The sequence below is a fragment of the Protopterus annectens genome, chromosome 2.part2 (genome assembly GCF_019279795.1).
Source record: "Protopterus annectens isolate FY-2018-M chromosome 2.part2, PAN1.0, whole genome shotgun sequence".
NCBI classification, from domain to species: Eukaryota; Metazoa; Chordata; order Ceratodontiformes; family Protopteridae; genus Protopterus; species Protopterus annectens.
The window spans coordinates 1,055,398,302-1,055,419,301 of NC_056730.1; positions in this window are offsets into that span (position 1 = coordinate 1,055,398,302).

Here is a 21,000-nt window from a genome sequence, read left to right on the forward strand (position 1 = left end):
GTAATGAAATGAGCCTTCTGTTTCAGTGTATGCACGCACACGTCTAATTCAGTGAAGGTGGGATGCTGTGGTATGATATTGTTTCTAGTCTCTAAATGTAATCCATTAAAATGAATGTCTTTTTATACCTTTCATGTAATAACTTCAGTGGCATACCTGGCTAATGTTCTGTTTGGCAGACTGTGACTGAACTAGCCATATGTTTCAATACATTCATACTTGTTTTTTTTTTTAATTGATGCCCACTATTGCGATAACCTAAAATGTGTGCTATTGACACATGTTCTCTGAAAGATAGGTGGCATGCATAGACAATGGTCTAAGTAACCTTTACCATGTTACAAAATGAGAAATGCACATTACTCACACAAACATACACACACACATGAATAAAAGTATTGAGAGATTACCATAACAGATCTTTTACTATTCAAATGTGTGACAATTGGCATAGCACACCAGTGATATACGTAGGTGGGTAATGATAAATGACAAATCTCATCTCTCATTTTATGGCAAAAAAATGAAGAAGAATCTTTTGGCCAATTTAATGATTTGGTGTCCATCGCATGAGCAGTAATGATGTAACCACAAGATGACATAATTATTTGAACTCTATCATCTTCTATGGCTCATTGTACTTCAGATGTGCTGCATAATACCACAGTAAGGTATGTGGATTGCTTTTATCCCCTGATTACATAAGTCTGTTTAACATTGCACATTTCTCAGTTCCCTTACTGTTGCCAAACACCTTGCAAATGTGTGGTGGCAGGAAAGTTTCATAGAACTAATTCTGTGGTGTGTGTAAGTGGTCTGATGAAGCATCTGTTTGTAGATGTTTAAGTGCTTACCTTGTTTTGTATGCATTTTGCTTTCTTTTTATATGATGTTTTAAGTTTGGATTAAACAATTTTAACCCATACATTGAGGGCAGGTTCCAATCTGCTTTTGCTGTTTTTTTGATTGACTGGTTAACTTGAGACAAAACCTTTTTTTCTCTTTTATGTGTAGGTAATAGATCAACACACTCAAAGATAAGCAGGCAGAATTTCAAACACCTAATGTTTAAGTTGTGGCAGTATGAACAGTGGTCACAATGACTATACTAATCTATTTGTTTTGGGAACTGCGGCAAGTGCTTGCTCTGGAAGCTTTAATCTGTCAAGTTATATGCAGTCAATATCCCTTCTTAGCAATCTTAAGCTGGAGTTACTGTTAACCATGAAATCTCAGTGGCAAACAGATGGAAGAGGACTACCTTGATTCACACCTGGAGGCATAACAGTATAGTACATACATTTCTTTTGGCATCTATTGTGCAGATGCAATTCTTCCCAGTTCCCATCATTGAACCAAGGATAGGAAATGGAAGATTTGCTTTGAATGACAATTCAGTGCCATTTTTCTGACATCTTTGAAGGGGAATGGGAAGGTAATGCTCCTTTTAGAGCAGAGAAGGCATGTGAGGAAGAGTCCAAGATCTTTCTGTAATTCCTTATGAAGTGTTACAGCCACAGGGTCCTGCAGAGGGCTAAACCAAGCCTCGGTACAATGCTGGTGCTTGTAATAGTTTGGTTGAAACTGTCACCCATTCCACTGGCATCTCACCCATGAGGGAACAATGTCATCACCATTATAGTGACATAAGTCACTGAAAGCCTGAACTCCTTGGCTGATGGGAGTCACCACCTCCTTACTGTACATATAACATAATTTACCTATCCTTACACCCTGCCAGTGCATGGTACTATACACATTTTTATCATGCTCTCTAATTTCTCTCCAACTTGTGAAGAGAAAAAAAGTAATTGGTAAATGCAGAGGAGTGAGTGGAGTTCCTAACAGAGTGCCCAGGTAAGTGCAGGTTATTTTGTGAAATATATGTATGTTTTGATAGTAACAGGTAACAAATGCAATACTGGTAACGTGCATTTATACAGCAAGACAACGTCTACCATTACTGACATTATCAGCATCCAGAGGTGGAATATTGATTTTATTCTCACCATTGGCTTAACTGGAAAAGTGGCTCATCATGCTAAGTAAAGCTGTTGGGATGGTTGTGGGCTCAATCACAACCATTAAAAAAAGGCTTTACTGTTTTCATAGGCTAATTTTAACTGATACAGTAATGGTATTAATACACTTATAAATGAAGAATTAAGTTGTTAAAATAAACTTGTATGTCCTATGATGAAAACATTATTTGTCGTTTTCTGTAATTTATGATTATAAAATAAAAATAAAAAATACCATTTCAGCATTTTGTATGTCTCTTCCCCTACCCTCTTTGTCTATAACTTATTTATTACTTTTAAGTTTCAACATTTTACCAATTAAAATAATGGGATACTACAGAGTTACAGCAAAACAAAATCTGCCATCTGTGTCATTCTATACAGTAAATAGTATGACTGTGCAAAGGGTAAGCACATGGATTCTGCAGGCCACCATCTGCATAGCTGAAGAAGTGGCTTATCATGGCAAGTGTTATGTTCACTGATGAGTGTTATGATGGCTTTTGGGTCAATTCCCACCAATCCACAAATAAATAAAATTGATGTTTTCATAGTGTAAGTATATTACTGCATACTAGTTCAATAAATACAATCATAAATAACATAGTTACGATTATTAAATAAATCTGTATGTCCTATGGTGTTACTGTTATTACCCTCCATTGTAATATCTGATTACAAAAAAAAAACACTAAGAAATACCATTTTCATTACTTTAGTCTGTCTTTTCCCCATGCTCTTTTTTCAAATATATATATATATATATATATATATATATATATATATATATATATATATAATATATATATATATATATATATATATATATATATATATATATATATATATATATATGTATATATAATATTTTTTTTCTTATGTTGTTGGGATATGTAACAGCACAGGGACCTGGCCTGACCACTCCAACATGGATGATTCTCCTCCCACAGATGCACCCAGATCATTTGGGTCACAGCCTGCCAGAGTTGCTGCCACATGTCCTACACTGCCTGTAGCATCTGATTCAGATAGCTGTGCCCCAGGTGATAGTGCATTGGTACCCACCTGGAGCAGTGCCAGTGCAGGTAGGCATTTTGTTCCCCATCAAGACCTAATAGAGAATTTGGGGAAGATTATGAACAGAAGGTTCTATGGTCTCATGACCTGTATTGAGAATGTGCCCCACTGTCTCATTGAAGTTCTTCCCTTCCCATCACTGCTTGCAGTTACTGTGGAGAAGTGTTGACAACTCCTAGGGTGAGGACTGACTTCCCACTTTGCTGAAGCTGCCAGGATGTGCATCTCCAAACACCTCATCTTATCCCCATACCCAGTATCCCCCCCCTCACTTTTGTGTCTATAATCAACACTGTCATAGTAAACAATCCACACCATGTCATTGTTGGTCCTCTGTTTGTCTGACATCTCCTTCACCAATGTGTTCCCCCTCACAGAATGTGTTATTCCACACGCTGTCAGTCATATCTATCTTTTTCCACAATTTAACCTCCCACTCTTACCTGCCTCTAACATCCCTGACTTTCATCACAACTTTTGCCCTCTAAGATATAAAGGGCACCTGTCCCACAAAAAATTATGTCATAAACATAACTCTCAACTTTACCTAAGTACGTGATTTACACAAATGATTTGCTACAATTAGTCAGCTTATATTGTGTGTTAATGTGACACAAAATATTTATGATATCATTATCCAAAATTTTCAAAATTATAAGGATAACATAACTTTGAGAAGACATTGAGAGATATGGTCCTTATTCCACCTCCATCTTGATTATTTCTGAATTCCTTACCTAGAGTTATACCCTCCTGCTTGCTCCCAGTTTTCATCTTTGTCCTTTCTTCCCATTTCCAAACTTTAATCTGTTCCAAAACTGGATAAACACAACACACACATGGTCATGGATGGCATATGAACAGAAATAGTTATTTTTCTGCTGTTATATTCCGTGATGGTTGGCACTGAATGACTTTGCTGGTCATCCCTGAACAGAGGATAATTCTAGTTCTCATCCTGTGGCAAAACCAAGGAAAATTCCTGTGCATTCACTAAGACGTTGCAATTGCTCACACACCTGAGCTTAGCACAATTGCATGCCAGCAAGTAATTCTGACATAATTAAAATAAGGTAAGGTGATTGTGCTCTCTGTCAGTGCTTTCTTAGCTCAATGTATGAGTGATGTGACAAATCAATTCCAGTTCAGAGCTCTAATCCACTGAAGATGGGATATTCTGCTACATTTTTCTCTTCAGTCTGCAATTATCTTCCATTCGACAGGTAAACCTATAACATTTGCAGACTAATATCACAACATGAAATATTGAAATGCTTGGCATGGTTTGTTTTATATCACGGTGCAACTGGTATTCATTTACCTCACGTCTCACTGATAACCCGGTACAGAAAGATTTGCAACCCTAGATAATGACTGTGCTGGTACGGAGACTGTAACTATGAGAGGCTCGGGCTACATCTCCCTTGTATTATATATGTCTGTATCACCCACCTCCATCCCGCTCAGTTTCTATTTCGCTACATTTACATTCTCCCTTTTTAACATTCCTTTCTACTGTGACTCGTAAGACACATGCAGTATAAGTTCTTCTGCAGCCTAATATAATACTGCTTTGATCAGAAGCATATCACTTACTTGAGCGTGGTATCCATTGCACTCGTATGTACATCGCATCACTCTTAGACACATCACCATTTCATCTTAAGCAACACATTCATCACATCATACACATGGATGAGTCTTAAAAAAAAATCAGTCTTTGTATGTATAATGTTGTACGATGGCTGACAGAGCACAGATTTGCTATTGATAGTTAGGAAACTGCAAATGACTCCATTTCTATCGCAAAAACTGAAAAAAAAATGCTTTGGCCACACTAACAATATGTTGACTGTCACATGAACGATCTTACCCTCAATGGGTGACAGAAACTAATCCTGATAAGATCATAAAAAGACATTATTAGTTTAACTATAACAGCTTTCATGGCTCACCATAATCCTGATATGATGTTCAGTATGCCAGCAAAATATGTGGAAGGTTGTATTCCACTGAGTACTGGTGCAAGTTTAACATTGCACATTTTGCAATCTTCCTCACTTTTGCAAGTCTCCTTTCAAATGTACGCAGTATGATAGTTGTTCTATGACTTGCTCAATGGCATTGTAAGCTCATATATATCACAAGACAATATGAACTAGACAGGCAGGGGGTTGAATCCTTTGAAGTATAATTATTTCCAGTGAAAAGCAATTTGTAATGTGGAGTAATGACTTCAAAAACAGATGTGATGTAGGGTAATGTACTTGGACTTGAGTGAAAAGGAGCATATCCCCTAAGTTCTGCAGTCCCTTTTAACCATACACAGTTTCATATACATACACACACGCACGTGCTCATAGCTGATAATATGCCTTCAAATCTGTGCTTCTGGCAATTGTTAAATGACAGCTTCAGTGGCATCATTTGTTAGTATACACATTAAGAAAATATGATTAATATAGACAGGGCTCCTATGCACTGAAGTGTTATGTTGTAGCAGTGTGATAAACAACCTTTAATACCTTGCAATAAGTAAGGACAATGCGTATTGAGTAGTGTAGTAAGGACAATGCATACTGAGTAGTGTAGTAAGGACAATGCATTCTGTGCAATGTAGTAATGTAAGTTACAGCCTGTCATTACTATGTACTCTATCAGTGCAGTATGGAGTGGATTTTGATACCCTTATTCCTTTATGCTGTTTAGCACTACTCAGTGTTTCGGTATTTCACAATCCTAGTGCAATAGTGACCTATGCTGAAGTCATTAACTTCCTGGTGACATATTATAGTACATGCATGAGAAAAGGGGTATCACACTTAGACAAATCATCTGTCTATGGAGTTATTTGTGCAACAGTCACAGAGGTTATCATAGGTTCCATAAGTAGGCACATGGGAGTGATAGATCTCATTATAAAGCAAACACTGAAGAAAATACTTAAGGACTCAGCTTCTGTCATACTACTTCAGTGACCACTGATTCACAGTACTGACATAAGCTGACATTAATTGTTGCATTATCACAACTTCCAAGTATCTTATAACTTGATGTGTACATTGAAAATACTTTAGTGTGGGATTGTGAGCCCATGATTATTATTTATATGTCATGAACAAGATTCATAGTATATAAACTTCTACATTGTTCTAATATTTACTGAAAATGTGTGTGTAAGTTTAACCCTATGATAACTTTTTTCTGCAGTGTCACTTTCTACTGTGCTGGTGTATATAGACTATTAGCTAGGTGAGCAGGGTTTACATCCATGATGGTTTACCTTGTAGAATGCTAACAAATGTTATGCTAAAACATGTGCCATGCAAGTGTAAAATGCAGTCAACATGAGGCATGCATGCGACTGATTTCATGCTTAAATCAGTTCAGGCAGTGACTGGTACAATGGATGATGGGTTGTAATCCTCACCCATGTCATGCAATGTTCCCCTGTTCATTTTACACCCCTCAGCAGGTTCTGCAGCATGAAAGATTTAAGACATACAGGGTGGGTAATACCAGACACCAAGGATAATCATTAAATACTTACCTAACTCATTTAAAAAGCAAGAATGAGAGTAAAAAGCATCAAACTCTACTCTTGGCACAGAAAGCAACTTGCAAAATGGGAAGAGCCTTACTCCCCTGCACTAACATTAGATACCATAACTAGCTTTTCAATATTACTGTAAGTCACATAAAAACTATAAAAGAACAAGATGGAAGAAAGCTTTGATCCCCATACTTTTGGTTCAGGAAGTACTTCATTAGCAGTGCTCCTGCAGCTTTTGTATACCTTTGTATTTTTTGAAATTTAAGAAGTATGAAACTCTAATGTCTGGTATTAGTGACATACTGTACTATTCTATCAGTTATGGTGGACAGGCCAGGTATAAGGTAAAATCAGCAACATTCTATAAAATCAGAGGCTGTTAAGAGGGATGCAGGCATGTCCATTTGGGGGGGTTACTATTCCTCTAAATGGCTGTGCTGAAAACTTACGGGTAGAGGTGGGATGAAATCTAGATGAGACTAGAGCGATTTTTAAATATTACTCCATGGCACTTAAAAAGCTAATAGAGTAACAATTGTGCCTTCACAGTGAATTTTCTGAACAATAATAAAAATAAAACTCTAATGCCTGGCATTACTGACTTACTATAATCATCTGTGATTTACAAGTGGCATGAGAACAAATAAGAGGTTACATGAAAATTGTATAACCTAGGGACAACTACAAGTGTGTGTGTGTGTGTGTGTGTGTGTGTGTGTGTGTGTGTGTGTGTGTGTGTGTGTGTGTGTATCTTTAAAAGACCAGAATGTGGCCTACCATAAAACAACAAACGTCCTCCCTGCATGTTACATGCATGCAGACATCCATTCTAACCTAACATCTTATGGTCTTGGCTGTCCCTGCCTTTTTCATAACACTTCATTTCACTGAAACATAGACACTGATGCATATTCATATTTTCTGTTTAAAACATCTCTACCTCATAAAGAATTATTGTTTAGACAGATTATAAGTTCATTATGATCATCGACTGCTTTCTCCCAGTTTTCTACATGGGTTCAGAGTGTCACATCAACGTTTGCCACTTCTCCTAATTAAATGTCACTCTCTTACCTTCTTCAAGAGTCACATCTTACTGTTTCAGGTCTTCTTTCACACAATCCATCCAACTCTTTGCTGATGCCCTCATTTCTTCTTGCCTTTATCCTGTTTCTCCCAAATCTTCTTCAGCAAATCATCTCCTGCTTTCCTCCTTGTGTGCCCAAACCACCGCAATCTGCTCTCTGCGATCTTATCTGCAGTTAGAACTACTTTGGCATCCAGTTTAATGTCATCATTCCTTCATCTGTCCCACAGTGTAGATCCTACCACCTGGTTTAAATACTTCATCTTCTCAACCACTATGCCTTCACTGCCAAAGTTTCTGTACCATACAGAAGTACTGATCACACACCTGTTTTGTACACCTTACTTTCCAGCTTCTTTGGCATTTTTCTGTCACATACTACTGCTGACAGTCTGTGCAGGTTGGCTGCAAACCCTCTGATTCTAGGTTTGACCTTCTCATTCAGACTTCCCTTCTCCTCAATCACCATGCAAAATATTTGGAGTTATTAACCTGTTCCACTGTTTTCCAGTCTATGTTAATATTCAGTTTCTTCTGATTTTTTCCATTTGCTGCCATGCAACTGTCTTGTCTGCATGCAGTTTCCTCCTATGTGCCTTCAGTCTTACTTTCCATCCCCCTCTCATTTGCTGAAGTTCCTGGTCTGAAAAATTATACATTATAACCTTGTTTTTCCTTCCCTGGATTAACTAATCTCCCAGCGTGTCTCTTTTATTGTGATTTATTTTCCCATTAAGTGTTGTAAGCATGTTTGTAAGCAGTTATCTTCTCTGTTGAATAGATTCTGACTGTAATGTAACATGCAGAGAGCACTGACAGCTTTGTCTCTGACCAAAGATGAAATATCAGCATTCATTTCTTAATGCTGGTACTGCACTAGACCATACACAGAGTGCAGATGTGACTGCAATTACATTATTGGCATTCAGAAACTGAAAATGAATGCCGGCATTGTCCATTGCTCCCCAACGCCTTATACCCAGAGCAGCTATCTCTTTTGCCCCACCCTAGCCACACCGATTGTATATTGACCAATTTTTTTAACTAAATATTGCAAAGAACAGCATAGGATCATAGGTGTATATTAGGCTAACCACCACATGGGCCTTTATATGCCTAGCCAAGCATCCCAATTGTTTCCTGCAAGTTTATGTACCTTAGAGGTTATTTTAAGGGATTTATATAAGCTAGGGCAAGATTTATAGGCTACCTCTGATGGTGCTAGACAAGGGGTATAATTTCTGATTTCCAATCCAGAAGTTCAGGTTTCTCTTGAATGGGGATAGGGAAGAGTTTAGTTTCACATGAGTGAGAAGCCTGTTCCAGACAAAGGGAATTCTCTGAGACACATACCTGTCCCACCAATATGTCCTATTTATGTTGCAAGCAAAGGTTAAATCCCTAGATTGAGTAATTCTGATGCTATTCAGTTTGTGTATATGTAAAAGGTTCATCAGTGCTGGATCCAAGGAGGCATAGATCACCACTCAACAGTCTGTAGGAAACAGAGTATACAGATAGGGCTTTGAGGGGATCTTGTATTTTTTTTCTGAGGAACCTCTGTGGACATTCCAGTTGTTGCATGTGCCTGGTCAGGTACATACTGAAGGGGTGTTGTATTCAATTATGGGTCTCATAAGAGCCAAAAACAGTGGAACAATGACTTCCATGGACTTGCACGCCATGATCTTACTTGTAAGTTGGGAAATATAGAATGATTTCTTTACAACCTTTGACACATGTTGGTCAAAAGCCAATTTGCAATATGCATGCATACCTAAATCCCTAACTACTAAGTCTACTCTGATGAGTGTGTTATCAATGAGGTAATTACCTAGTGCATGTGGCTGACTTTCCAAAGGGTGCTATTATACATTTCTTAGCATTGAGTTTTAAGTAGTGGCTTTGGCAACAGTCTTTTGTCTGTGTTAGTGCTTCCAGTAGGATGCTATTGTCTTGAGGGGATTCTATAACTGGTCCTAGTTTGGCATAGACCCAGCATACAACCCTGACAGACTCCCCTAGTGACTGGCCTCTTTGTGGAAGTAGTCTCATCCCAAATTTCTGGTCCTATATGAGAGTTTATGCCTATATGTGTGAGCTTGTTAACAATGCCTGAGTAGAGTATTGTATCAAATGCCTTAGCCAGATGAAGGTAGGCAGTATGCACCATTTTACTTGCATCAGTTTCCTTGGTGACCTTCTCAAACAAGTCCATAAGTCTGTGTAGGCATGATCTGTCCTTTATGAAACCAAACTGGGTTGGATCCACTGTTTGAAGGTTTTATACATCCTTATTAGTCATTTCTATGAGAATTCTTTCTATCACTTTGCATATGAGACTAATCATAATTATGGGTCTGTAGTTCCTGGGGTCCATTGATGGCCCATCCTTGTGCAAGGAATGACCATTGAGTTCTTCGTTCATGTGTCAGAAAGACTGTCTGAAGGCTATGATTAAACAGTGACTCCAGTGGTCTCAATAGGTTGTATTTCATGCTGTTTAGGAGGCATCCTCGGTTGTTATCAGGGCCTATCGATACAGTGATATTTGGCCTTAGAAAGCATATCTAGGACCTTCTCCATGATGAAAGTTGGGGGGGGGGGGGTTTGATGGTATTTTCTGGGTGGCTGGTTGTGCGGGGGTGGGGTAAAATTGTAGCTGAATCTCTCAGCCAGCAGATTTGCTATATCTTCTGGCTCCATGTTGGTGGTTCCATTTAAAATCAGGTCGGCACACTGCAGTGTGCCGCCTTTGACATGTCAAACATAGCTAAAGAAAGCCTTGTGATTGTCTTTTGCCTGGGAGGCTATCTTTATCTCAGATTTGGCTTTAGTAGACTTAATTTGCCCTCTTAGTTGTTTGTTCAGATTGATGAGTGTTTTTACTATGCTAGGCATAGCAGTTCCTAATCTTGACTATGACTTTTTTCTTTTGTTGTACAACCTGTTTGTGTTTGGATTCTCCCAGGGTAGTTTGTTTTTTGAGTTAGTTCTGGACTTATTTCTGGTAGACACTGCTGTCTTGATACATTTATTGACATGATTGTAGAGGGCTTCTGTGAACAATTCTGCATAGGCAGCTGGGTTCTCATGGTTAGGGGAGAGGCAGCTTGACATTTTGACAGGTTATCACTTAGTAGGAGGAAGTTTGCCTTAGAATACTTCCAAAATATAATGGAGTTAGCTGAGGTCACAGAACTGATTACAAAGGAGGCAGCTTTGTGGTCTAACCTTACCAGGGAGGGCACCAAATTGCTGGGGGGGGGGGGGTACAGTACTATCCCATGTTTGTGAGCACCAGGCTGAGTATGTTTGCACCCTTAGTGGGTGTATGGACTATCTGGTCGAAGGTGTTTGTGTTTACAAAGTCCAGGAATCTCAGGACCTGTAAGTTTCTGGTCATATAAGTATCTCAGTTTATAGTAAGGAAACTGAAGTCACCAGTGAGTATGGTATTGGATTATGTGGTAAGAGGCTCCAGTAAGTCCAGGTGTGAGATATGGGTTTCTTGGGCTATAGAAAGTGACCTATTGCTTACAAGAATATAATATGGGACTATGCTTATGGAAATGTAGACATGTCAGCATACCATCAAATTTGGCTAGTCTTGAGATTAGTTTGTTATTTAAGAGTTATTGATTTACTTAACCATTGTTACAAATTTTTCTCTAATAATAATTTGACATTTCTGTTTGAGACAAAGTTAAATGAGACAGCATACTGATTATAGCTACACTTGATTTCCATATGAATATATGACTACTCAGCAAATAGTTTACTGACACCTGTTTTTTTCACACACACACACACACACACACACACACACACACACACACATACACACACACACACACACACACACACACATACACACACGCACAAATGGTAATCTGTCACTAGTAAGCTGCATGGTAATAAAAAACCTCTTTCACAAGAGGGCTTTAGCCCTGTACCCTGTATGTCAGGGGAAAAAGGAATTCTCAGCTGCAGTAACTTCCACCGTAAAATGTTCACTCTAACAAGCCAAATAGCCTTTTTGTGATTATTTAGAGAGTCAAAAGAATGATGCTTGAAGACAAAAAGCATAGAGACTAATGACAAAGAAAACTATGAGCTTCACTCAGTCAGTATGATCATCTGTTACAACTGGTTCCATAGATCATATTTTGGTTACTTCCCAGCATTCTTTCTATGCCTTTCCTTCAATGTTTAATGTTTCTTCTATTTTCTGGTCTTTACTACCACTGTTAGAAGTTTGTTTCATGTACTTATCATGTTCCTATCTTGACTTACTTTTTTTATTTCATCTTATAAGCCATGTTCTAGCTTTAGACTTCCTTGATCCAGGTCAGATTTATCTAACTGCATTTAAAACGAAGCTTGCACTTCTGCTAGCACCCTTAAATCTTTAACTATTCATCTGAAAGCCGTGTATCTTCCTTGCATGCCTCTTCTGTAATTCCCTTTACCTTTCATTTCTCGTTCTCCTGTTTCTTTTACCTGTCTTCTTCTTTGTTACATTTTGCTGTCACTGTTTTCCTGCTACCTTTCTGATCCTTCATTAATCTTTTACCATCTAAATATCTCATTTCTGTTCATGCTGCAGCAATGCTTTTTTTTTCCATTTCTCACTACTTTTTCCTTTTCCCAAGCCTTGCCTTTTTCTAATTTCTCCAAATCTTTTGGGTTTCTAATACCTTTTATCCCAATTTAACACCAGAGAGGATACACCAAAAGGGATTACATTTGCAAAGGTGGGGTAAGGAAGCAGATACTGTTTTTGGATATGATTTATGTATCACCACAAGTGCTTGTCTTCTTTTATTGTGCACTACTATGGACAACTTTGAACATAAGTCTTGAATACAACTCAGTTCTTCCTTAAAATTAAAAAAAAGTAATATTGAATTTCTTTCCTTATGCACAATGTTTGTTCATGTATCATTAGATCAAAAGGTTAGAAAAAAAGCTGTGAATGCACCTAGGAGCACCAATAACTCCATGACTTTGGTGAGAGTGTGGTTGGCAGCCCATCATGGCAGCTTGATTTTTTTTTCTGTAGCTCTCCATGTGCTTGTTCATATATGCACACTAGCTTGCTAATTTGTCAAGATAATGAACAAATGCTGTGAAGATTTGGCAATGGGCAACAATGGGAATGGCTGGGATATGGGAAAGCCAGTAAAAAGGTGACCCAAAAATGAAATTATGGAGCAGATATTTGACGTGCTACAGGTGGTTTCTTTAGAAACTAAAGGTCTGTAGCAGTGGATACAAAAGCAACAACATAACATTAGTTCTATTCAAAATGTGCTGAGTGTATTAAGGCAAGAAGTAAACAGAAAATCTTGTATAATAAAATAAGAGGAATTGGACAAGTGAACATTGTGAAAGGGAAATTGCATCACTAATAGCAAAAGTGGATGACATGGAAAATTACTAAAGAAAAGAGAATATTAGGCTTGCTGGTGAACCAGAATCAATGAAAAGTAAGGACATTCTGTCGTAAGTTTCTAATAAATATCTCCCAGCATTAAACACTTCCACTGACATGGACTGGAAGTAGATTACATACATAGGATCTGGACATTATCACCAACTCTCCCCAAACCATGTCAAGTTTTTGTAAAATTTCATTCCTTTTCAATGAAGGAATGGCTGCAAAATAATTCATATTTATTGCATGGTGCTTAAGTGGAGATAAAGACCGTTTGTGCCTACCTGGATTTTTCTAAAGAATGGTTCAAAAAAGATCTGCTTATTCACACCTTCAAAAGTTGTTAAAATGGCTACTACTTGTATCAAGACAAAATCCCACTATACCTGGCTTAGGAGACCAATGCCTTATCCATTAGGCCACTGGGGTCTGAAAAAAACCTTAACAATTATACAAAACCCACTCACCTATCACACCTTTTAGTGGCAATTATTGGCTAGAGGTGGTGCTTTACTAGCCCTGTAATTATTCAACAATTCATCAGATCTTTGCAGACTCCTGGCTTTGTATGTCTTCAGAGTGGCCACAATGGCAGAGTCATCATGAGGCTTAACATTCCCTATTCTTCAACTCTTCAACAACAGGACATGGATAGGCAAGTCAACAGGTGTCATGGCAGGGAACTGCAGTGAGTATTAGATGCACGGGATATTTCTTCCACTAATAAGAGAGGGAGAGAAGAAATGAATGATGTGTATCTCTTGTTTATTTACCACTGGGTTCTGCAGAGAGACTGACTCTAGGAGTTGATTCTCTGCTGCCCATACACAAAGAAACAGACTGCTGTATTTCTTCTTCGTCTGATAATAGCTCCACAGATGTTGCCACAAACCATATGGGAGGCACAAACTGCACAAAGTAAGGTAAATTGATTTCTTGGGCAGAGGAATGCAATCCACCTGATGTGGAAGTACAAGGTCAACGCAATGCTTCTCCCTTACAAACAAAAAAGCCTACCCTGGAGTGTTAAATGTAGGCTCACAAGTAGATAAACACTCAAGTATAACTATGAAAGGCTGGCTTAGTAAAGCTAAACAGACCACTAACTGAGCAGCAAATGATTCTGGTTCTGTGTTATATTCTGTCATGGGATGCTTCTTATTTGTTATGTATTCTCTCACTCCGGTTGTTTTATATATCAAGTTGTTAAGTTAAAACACACAAGCAAAGAAAGTGCCATGAGGCTGGATGATCTCTTTGTTGAGGGTCTGCTGACTTTGTAATGTGTTCTTATTTTACAGAAGAACTTGCTGACTATATTTAGAGTAAATATTTTTCTATGCTGCCTCTCTTTTGTATTTATTAGCTATAGTTTTACCTACTGTATCACATAATTAGCTTTAATTTTTTATTATATGTTTTAATAGAACCAAATCATGCAAGCTGCCCACATACTCTGCTAGCCATCACTTTGAGTATATCTCTTATTATACTCCTGACCGTGGATGTCTGGCATAGATCTTTGAACTTAGCCCCTTTGGACTTAGCCCATCAAGGGAATCAGGAATTAGATTTAATTGAAGTTATAAACAAAATGGAAAAAAGAATAACAGTGTGTGTGTATGGGGGGGGGGGGGGGGTATGTCATTCTATCATTTAGGGGAAATATACTATAAAGTAAAAGGGTTGACAGCAGGTATAATGTTTCCACAAGAGGTTGAGCTAAAACATAAATAGATCACTAATATAGGTGGAAAAAATGGAAAATTATTGGTAACAATAGCTAATGGAGAAGGTAAAAGAGGGATAGTAGTCATGATATGGAATAACTTAGCAATTTCAGTTTTAGAGGTTAGAGAGAGATGTGATTTGCAGAGGGATGTGGGGTTTATATATGCTGAGAAGATGTCATTCATTAGATTAAAGTAGCCTTGTAGGTTGACTGGAATGGAGAGTAGGAGTAAAAGCAGGGCAGTCATCAGCTTTGTGAATAATGCTGTGTGTGCAGATAAGCTTTATGTAATGTAAGTGATGAGGCAGGCCACGCCAACTCAAAGCATTAAGAGCGATACAGTGCTGGTTGCGGTACTATTTGTCGGTGGCAAAATTTGTAACCTGATTATAGCAGGCCTCCTTATTTTTAGCTATAGCCTGAAGGTTGGCTTGGATGGGTGTACCATATAAGAGAGATGGGAGAAAGTAGGTAGTGACAAGAATGGGTTTAGTGGTGCTGCTAAGGACATTTTTATCCCTGTAAAACATTTCTAAATTTTGGTGAGTCTTCTTTTATGTTATTTCTAACATGCAGGTTAAATGTATGGTTCTTATCTATAATCATTCTAAGAAGATTTATATAGGAGACTACATCAGTTTCAGTTTTGTTTAATTAAAAGATTTTGAAATTTACTTTATCAGACATGTGGGACTTGAGGAATAACAGCAATAGCTTTGTTTTTAGAGATGAATAGTAGCTGCGCATTATGAATCTATTTTTCAACTGATGAAAAAGCTTCTCGTGTGATATGGAGGAGATGAAGTAGATTATTAGGTGCACATATAAGCATATGGTATAAGAGAGGCTGGATCTGCTGAGGTACAGAGGTCAGTGATAAAGATATTAAAGAGGAAGGTACCAAGAATAAAGCCTTGGGGTATACCATTGGACACTTGCAGATAGGGAAAGAGAGTGTATTCTGCCATTTTACTGACTGGAGGTTGTCTGTTAAATAGCTAGTGAAATACACTAATGAAGAAGGGAATAGTCCAATTTGAGACCATTTATAGATGAGTTTAGGGTGAGAAACTGTGTTGAAAACAAACTTTTGACAGGTCAAGGAATAAGGAGGAAACAAGTTTATCTGAGTTCCTGTATTTGTTTATGGTATCAGTGAATGATATGAGGGCAGTAATTGTATTTTGTGTTGGGCCAGAGCCATGTTGGCTGGGTTAAAATCTGTTCTTGTAAAAGACAGAGGAGGAGTTTCTTATGAATAAATCTTTCAAGTATTTTTTGAGAGAGGGGATAAAATTGCAATAGGCTGAAAGTTAGAACCATCAGCTGAGATGTCATCTTCAGGTGGGTGGTTGTCATCTGCAGTGGAGTTACATTTGAGTTTAAGTAGAAGTTTTTTATCATTGATGTGGATACAGGTCCTAAGTCAAAGTTGCTAGAAATGGATATAGAGGGTAAATTAGGTTCATGTGAGGATGCTGGGGTGGGGGGGGTAGGGGTAAAAGAAGTAGTAGTGTATATGGTGTATGGAGAATGCTGATTTTGGTCTTACCTGTTGTGCGTTGAATTACTAGGAATGGATGTTATAGTGCGATTGGTAGAAGCCCTGGATAGGGATAAAGAGTTTTTCTTAATGAGGGAGTCAAGGCTTTCTATGAAGTAGGTGTTGAATAAAGTAACAATTTCTGGGCGAGGGCTATTATGAGAAGGGGTGGATTCCTTGTTTGAGGCACAGATGTAACAGGTTATATATTTATGTCCAGAATTTTCGGGGGTCATTTTTATGTTAAAGTTGTAAATGGCTATATTATTGTTTTTTGTTTTTTTTATCTAGGTTAACTTATTTTTACTCAGATTACACAAATCTTTATAAAGCTGCAGGTTATAGGGAGTTTAGAATTTAAGGCATTCTTTCCAAGCTTTGTCTTTGTTGAACATTGTAGTTTCTGTCATGGTGGCAAGCCATGGCGGGTGGCCAATTCTCACTTTTTGTGGTGTAGGGAGTTGCTGTTCAGAGCATTTAACAATAAGCTCTTAAAAGTGTTGACTGCCTCAATAAATGGAAGAGGTTTAGGGAAAATTGATTAAAGGCTTTCAATGTATTGATGAAGTAGTTTTTATTGAATTTAGAAAGGTTCCAAGATGTTTTAAATTGGTGAATGTTTGGTTAGTGGGTTATATTTCTATGGTTATAGGCTGAAAGGTGGTTGCTAATTGAGATTTGATAGGTTACAGAGGTTGTAGATTTACTATTAAATCTAGTGTGAGTTTTGACAAGTTGTGTGTAACCATAAAGGTTTATGCTAGCTAAGGGAAAGTCTGAAGTAAGGTTTTATCAGTCATTATTTACATCCCCTTTATGATTTTTTTCATAAAGGTACATTATTAGTTGTCCAGAAGAAAATTTCTTCTATACTTGTTATATTATTTCCAGGTGGGGCATTGTAACAAAATATAGCTTTTTTTATTTGTTAAGCTTTAGCAGTGATACAAGCATTACAACATTTTGGAATTTTTGGATGTTGTACGAATAGGGACAGAGAGAGATTTATGAACTTGGATAAATTAAGGCTATCTCTCCTGCTTTATTGTAGGGCCTATCAAATCTAATAATACTGTAGCCTAGATGTAATAGCTCAGAATGTTTAAAGTTAGGTTTAAGACAGGTTTCTGTGATGGCAAACATTTTAGGATTAAGCTGTGATATCCAGGCATGTAGTTCTGTACATTTGTTACAAATACTATGGAAGTTGATAGTACAAATATTAAATTTTTGAAAGACCAGTGGGGGAGCATGATGGGGTGAGGCATTAGATGTGTTAATTGTATTGGTATGGAAAAGGTGGTCATTTTTATGTTAGGACAGTATAGCTGGGAATAGGTACAGTTTGAGGTGGTAGTTGAAGGAGAATTAGTTAAGTCTCAATTTTTAGAGGTGGTTCTTTACTATTTAATTAGTGAGTTTTTGGTACCTGCATTGGGTTGGACATCACTACACTGTGGGATTTTTGAGAGGTACTGTGTTGATTTAGATGGGACCTGTAAGAGTTTTATTTATTTATTTTTATTTATTGAGTAGAGTACTGGTAATGAACTATTTTGTGTTTAAAATAAATGCAAGGTTAGAGGTTACAAAAGGTAGGGAGATATAGAGGTATAAGTAATAAATATAAACCAGCTCCAAATCATGACTATAAGCATAAAAACTCAGTTTTAATGCAACAAAATAGGTAAGAACTTTCACACAATAAATGTGCTTCTTCAGACAACAAATTATAAAATCAGCTGCATTATATAATACATTCATCATGTGTAATAAAACAAACCAGCCAATAAAAAAGTATTCTCAATAAATCAATAAAACATTTCTTATTCATTTATAGAGGCCTCTGGCTTTCAAAGCCGGTTTAATAGAGGCCCTCTCATTAATGCCAGGAAACCTATCTGCCTGCATGATAATAATCCACGATAGTTCCCTTTCCTCAGTAAAATTCCTAAAATCACTACCCCAGAGTGTTAGGAGTCACCATTTCAATCACCCTAAATCCAAACATATGCTCATGTCCACATTCAACATGATGTTTAGTAAGGGCATTGTGTACATCACATTTATTTATACTTTAAACATGCTCTCTCATTCTTTCAAGCAAAGACCTATTGGTCTTGCCTATGTAGAAACAGTTGCATGCTCTGCATTTAGCTAAATAAACTACATTTTTACTCCGACAATCAGCAGTAACCTTAAAATGAAACCTCCTATTAGTACAAGGGTGAACAATATCTGTATATGGATCTATAAAGGTGCAAAAATTACATCTAGAGTAGCAACGCATCAAAGGCCTGCTCACTCCGTTTCCCTTATCATATGTGGAATTTTTATAGCCCAAGTGTCTCTTCAGAGACTTCTTATTTTTAAAACTGAACCTAGGATGCTCACCCACAATGGAATGGATATCTTGGTCTAAATGTAAAATAGACCAATTGTTCTTAATGATTCCTATAATGTCACTTACGTCACTACCCTTCCTCTCCTATTTTCTTGTGTAAAGTGAACAGCATCAACTACCTCTTTCTTCTTACAACCCCTATCAAATAATTCCTGCTGAAAATGATTAATATCTTCTTCATGCAACATATCTTCATTATTCAACCTGGACAAGCGCATGCATTGTCCTTTGGCAACATTTTTAAAAACATGACCAGCATGCATACTGTTACGTTGTAACAGTGTATTTGTTCTACAACTTTTCCTATACAGAGTAGTAGTGAAATGACCTAAAGGATTAACAAAAACCTTTACATCCAGAAAATCCATTTCTTTCACTGAAATCTTATGAGTAAATGACATAAATGGTACAGTATTATTCAAGTAGGATATAAATTTGAGCAGATGTGCAGTCGTTCCCCTCCAAACCAAAAAAAAGGTCATCTACAAACCTTCTGTAAAACATGATACTCGGTGAAAACCCAGAATCAAAGACATACTTCTCCTCCCATGCAGCCATAACAATGTTGACATAGTTACTGGCACAACTAGTGCCCATAGCTACTGGCACAACTAGTGCCCATAGCTACACCAACTTTCTGCAGAAACAAATGTTTAGTAAACATAAAAATGTTGTTTTCTAAGACAATTTCTAGAAAAAAAACATATGAGGTCAATAGTTATCACATCATAATCACTTTTGGATGTCAAAAATTCCTTCAACATGATAATACCATCAACATGCGAAATGCACATAAAAAGGAATATAACATCAAAACTGACTAAAAAGTACCTCCCATCAAAATTCAAACCATATGTAGCCTCATAGAGGTCTCCCAGGAACTGCTGAGTGTCCCTCAATAGTTGTATCTGTAGATTAAGGACAGGTCTTAATTTTTTATCTATAAAAATAGAGACTGGCTCCATAATCCAACCTCTGCCAAACACTATAGGTCTGAAGGGAGGCTTCTCTACACACATGTATTTTAGGCAGTCCCTGAACTACAGGATGTTCCATTACTAAATAGTCGAACAGCTGCTTAGATATTAATTCACTATACAAACAATCACTCAAACTTGAATCGATTCTATCACATAATAAAGTAACATCATCAAAATTAACTTCATTATATATTTCAACTTCACTTAATGTTTCCATAATACTGTCATCATAGAAATCATGTCCATCACAACAATGGATCCACCTTTATCTGCAGAATTTATAGTTAACTCTGTATTTCTTTGTAACTCTAATAGCGCCTATCGTCGACTAATATTTAAATTACCAAACGTCTTTCTCAACCCTCCATCATTATAAGCAGCCATTAGGTCAATTTCACATTTTTTAGAAAATGTTTCTAATAAAGGATTTAATAAAGGTTGAAAAACACTGGGTCTCCTAAATGAGACACCCTCAGTTATATCATTCGTACCAACATACATAACTTTAAACATAACATTTCTTACAAATTTTTTAATGTTTATTATAGTATTGCTCGGGCAAGAGCCCTGGGCTGGAATAAACGATAGGCCATACTCCAATAAAGACAATCGTGCCACAGTCAACTCATTTTTGGAAATATAAATTGCCAAACCACATGGTCCCTCCACATGGTTTTTAAAGTCTGAGCTCTGTCGTCTTCCATCAGACGCTGCCGCAACCTCCATCAGCTCTGGGAATGTGAATAACGCGTATAGAGGTATAGCTACTCCTGATTTCATAGTATGCTGGAGGTGTCTAGAGCTGAAGTATGCAGTGATAGTTTGTTAGATAGGATGTTAGCAGCAGCAGAATGAGATGTGATGGTCAGAGAAACATTTGAAATTTTAGTAGTTATAGAGAACAGATAAGCGTAAGGTGCAGTATGAAGTGGAAGGAAGCAGAGGTGGAGTAAATAAAGAGAAGTAAGTCGAGAGGATTTGTCTTAACAAATGGATGGGAGATAATAAATTCACCCAGGGTCTACCGCCATGTCTCAGAGAGAGGCAGACAGTAATGCTCAAACTAAATAAATAAATATTTGAAGTTATTCAGTGATATAAGGAGCAGAATATAACTAGGGATACTAAAAGTGAAATTTAGGTGCATGCAACAGTATGAAGAG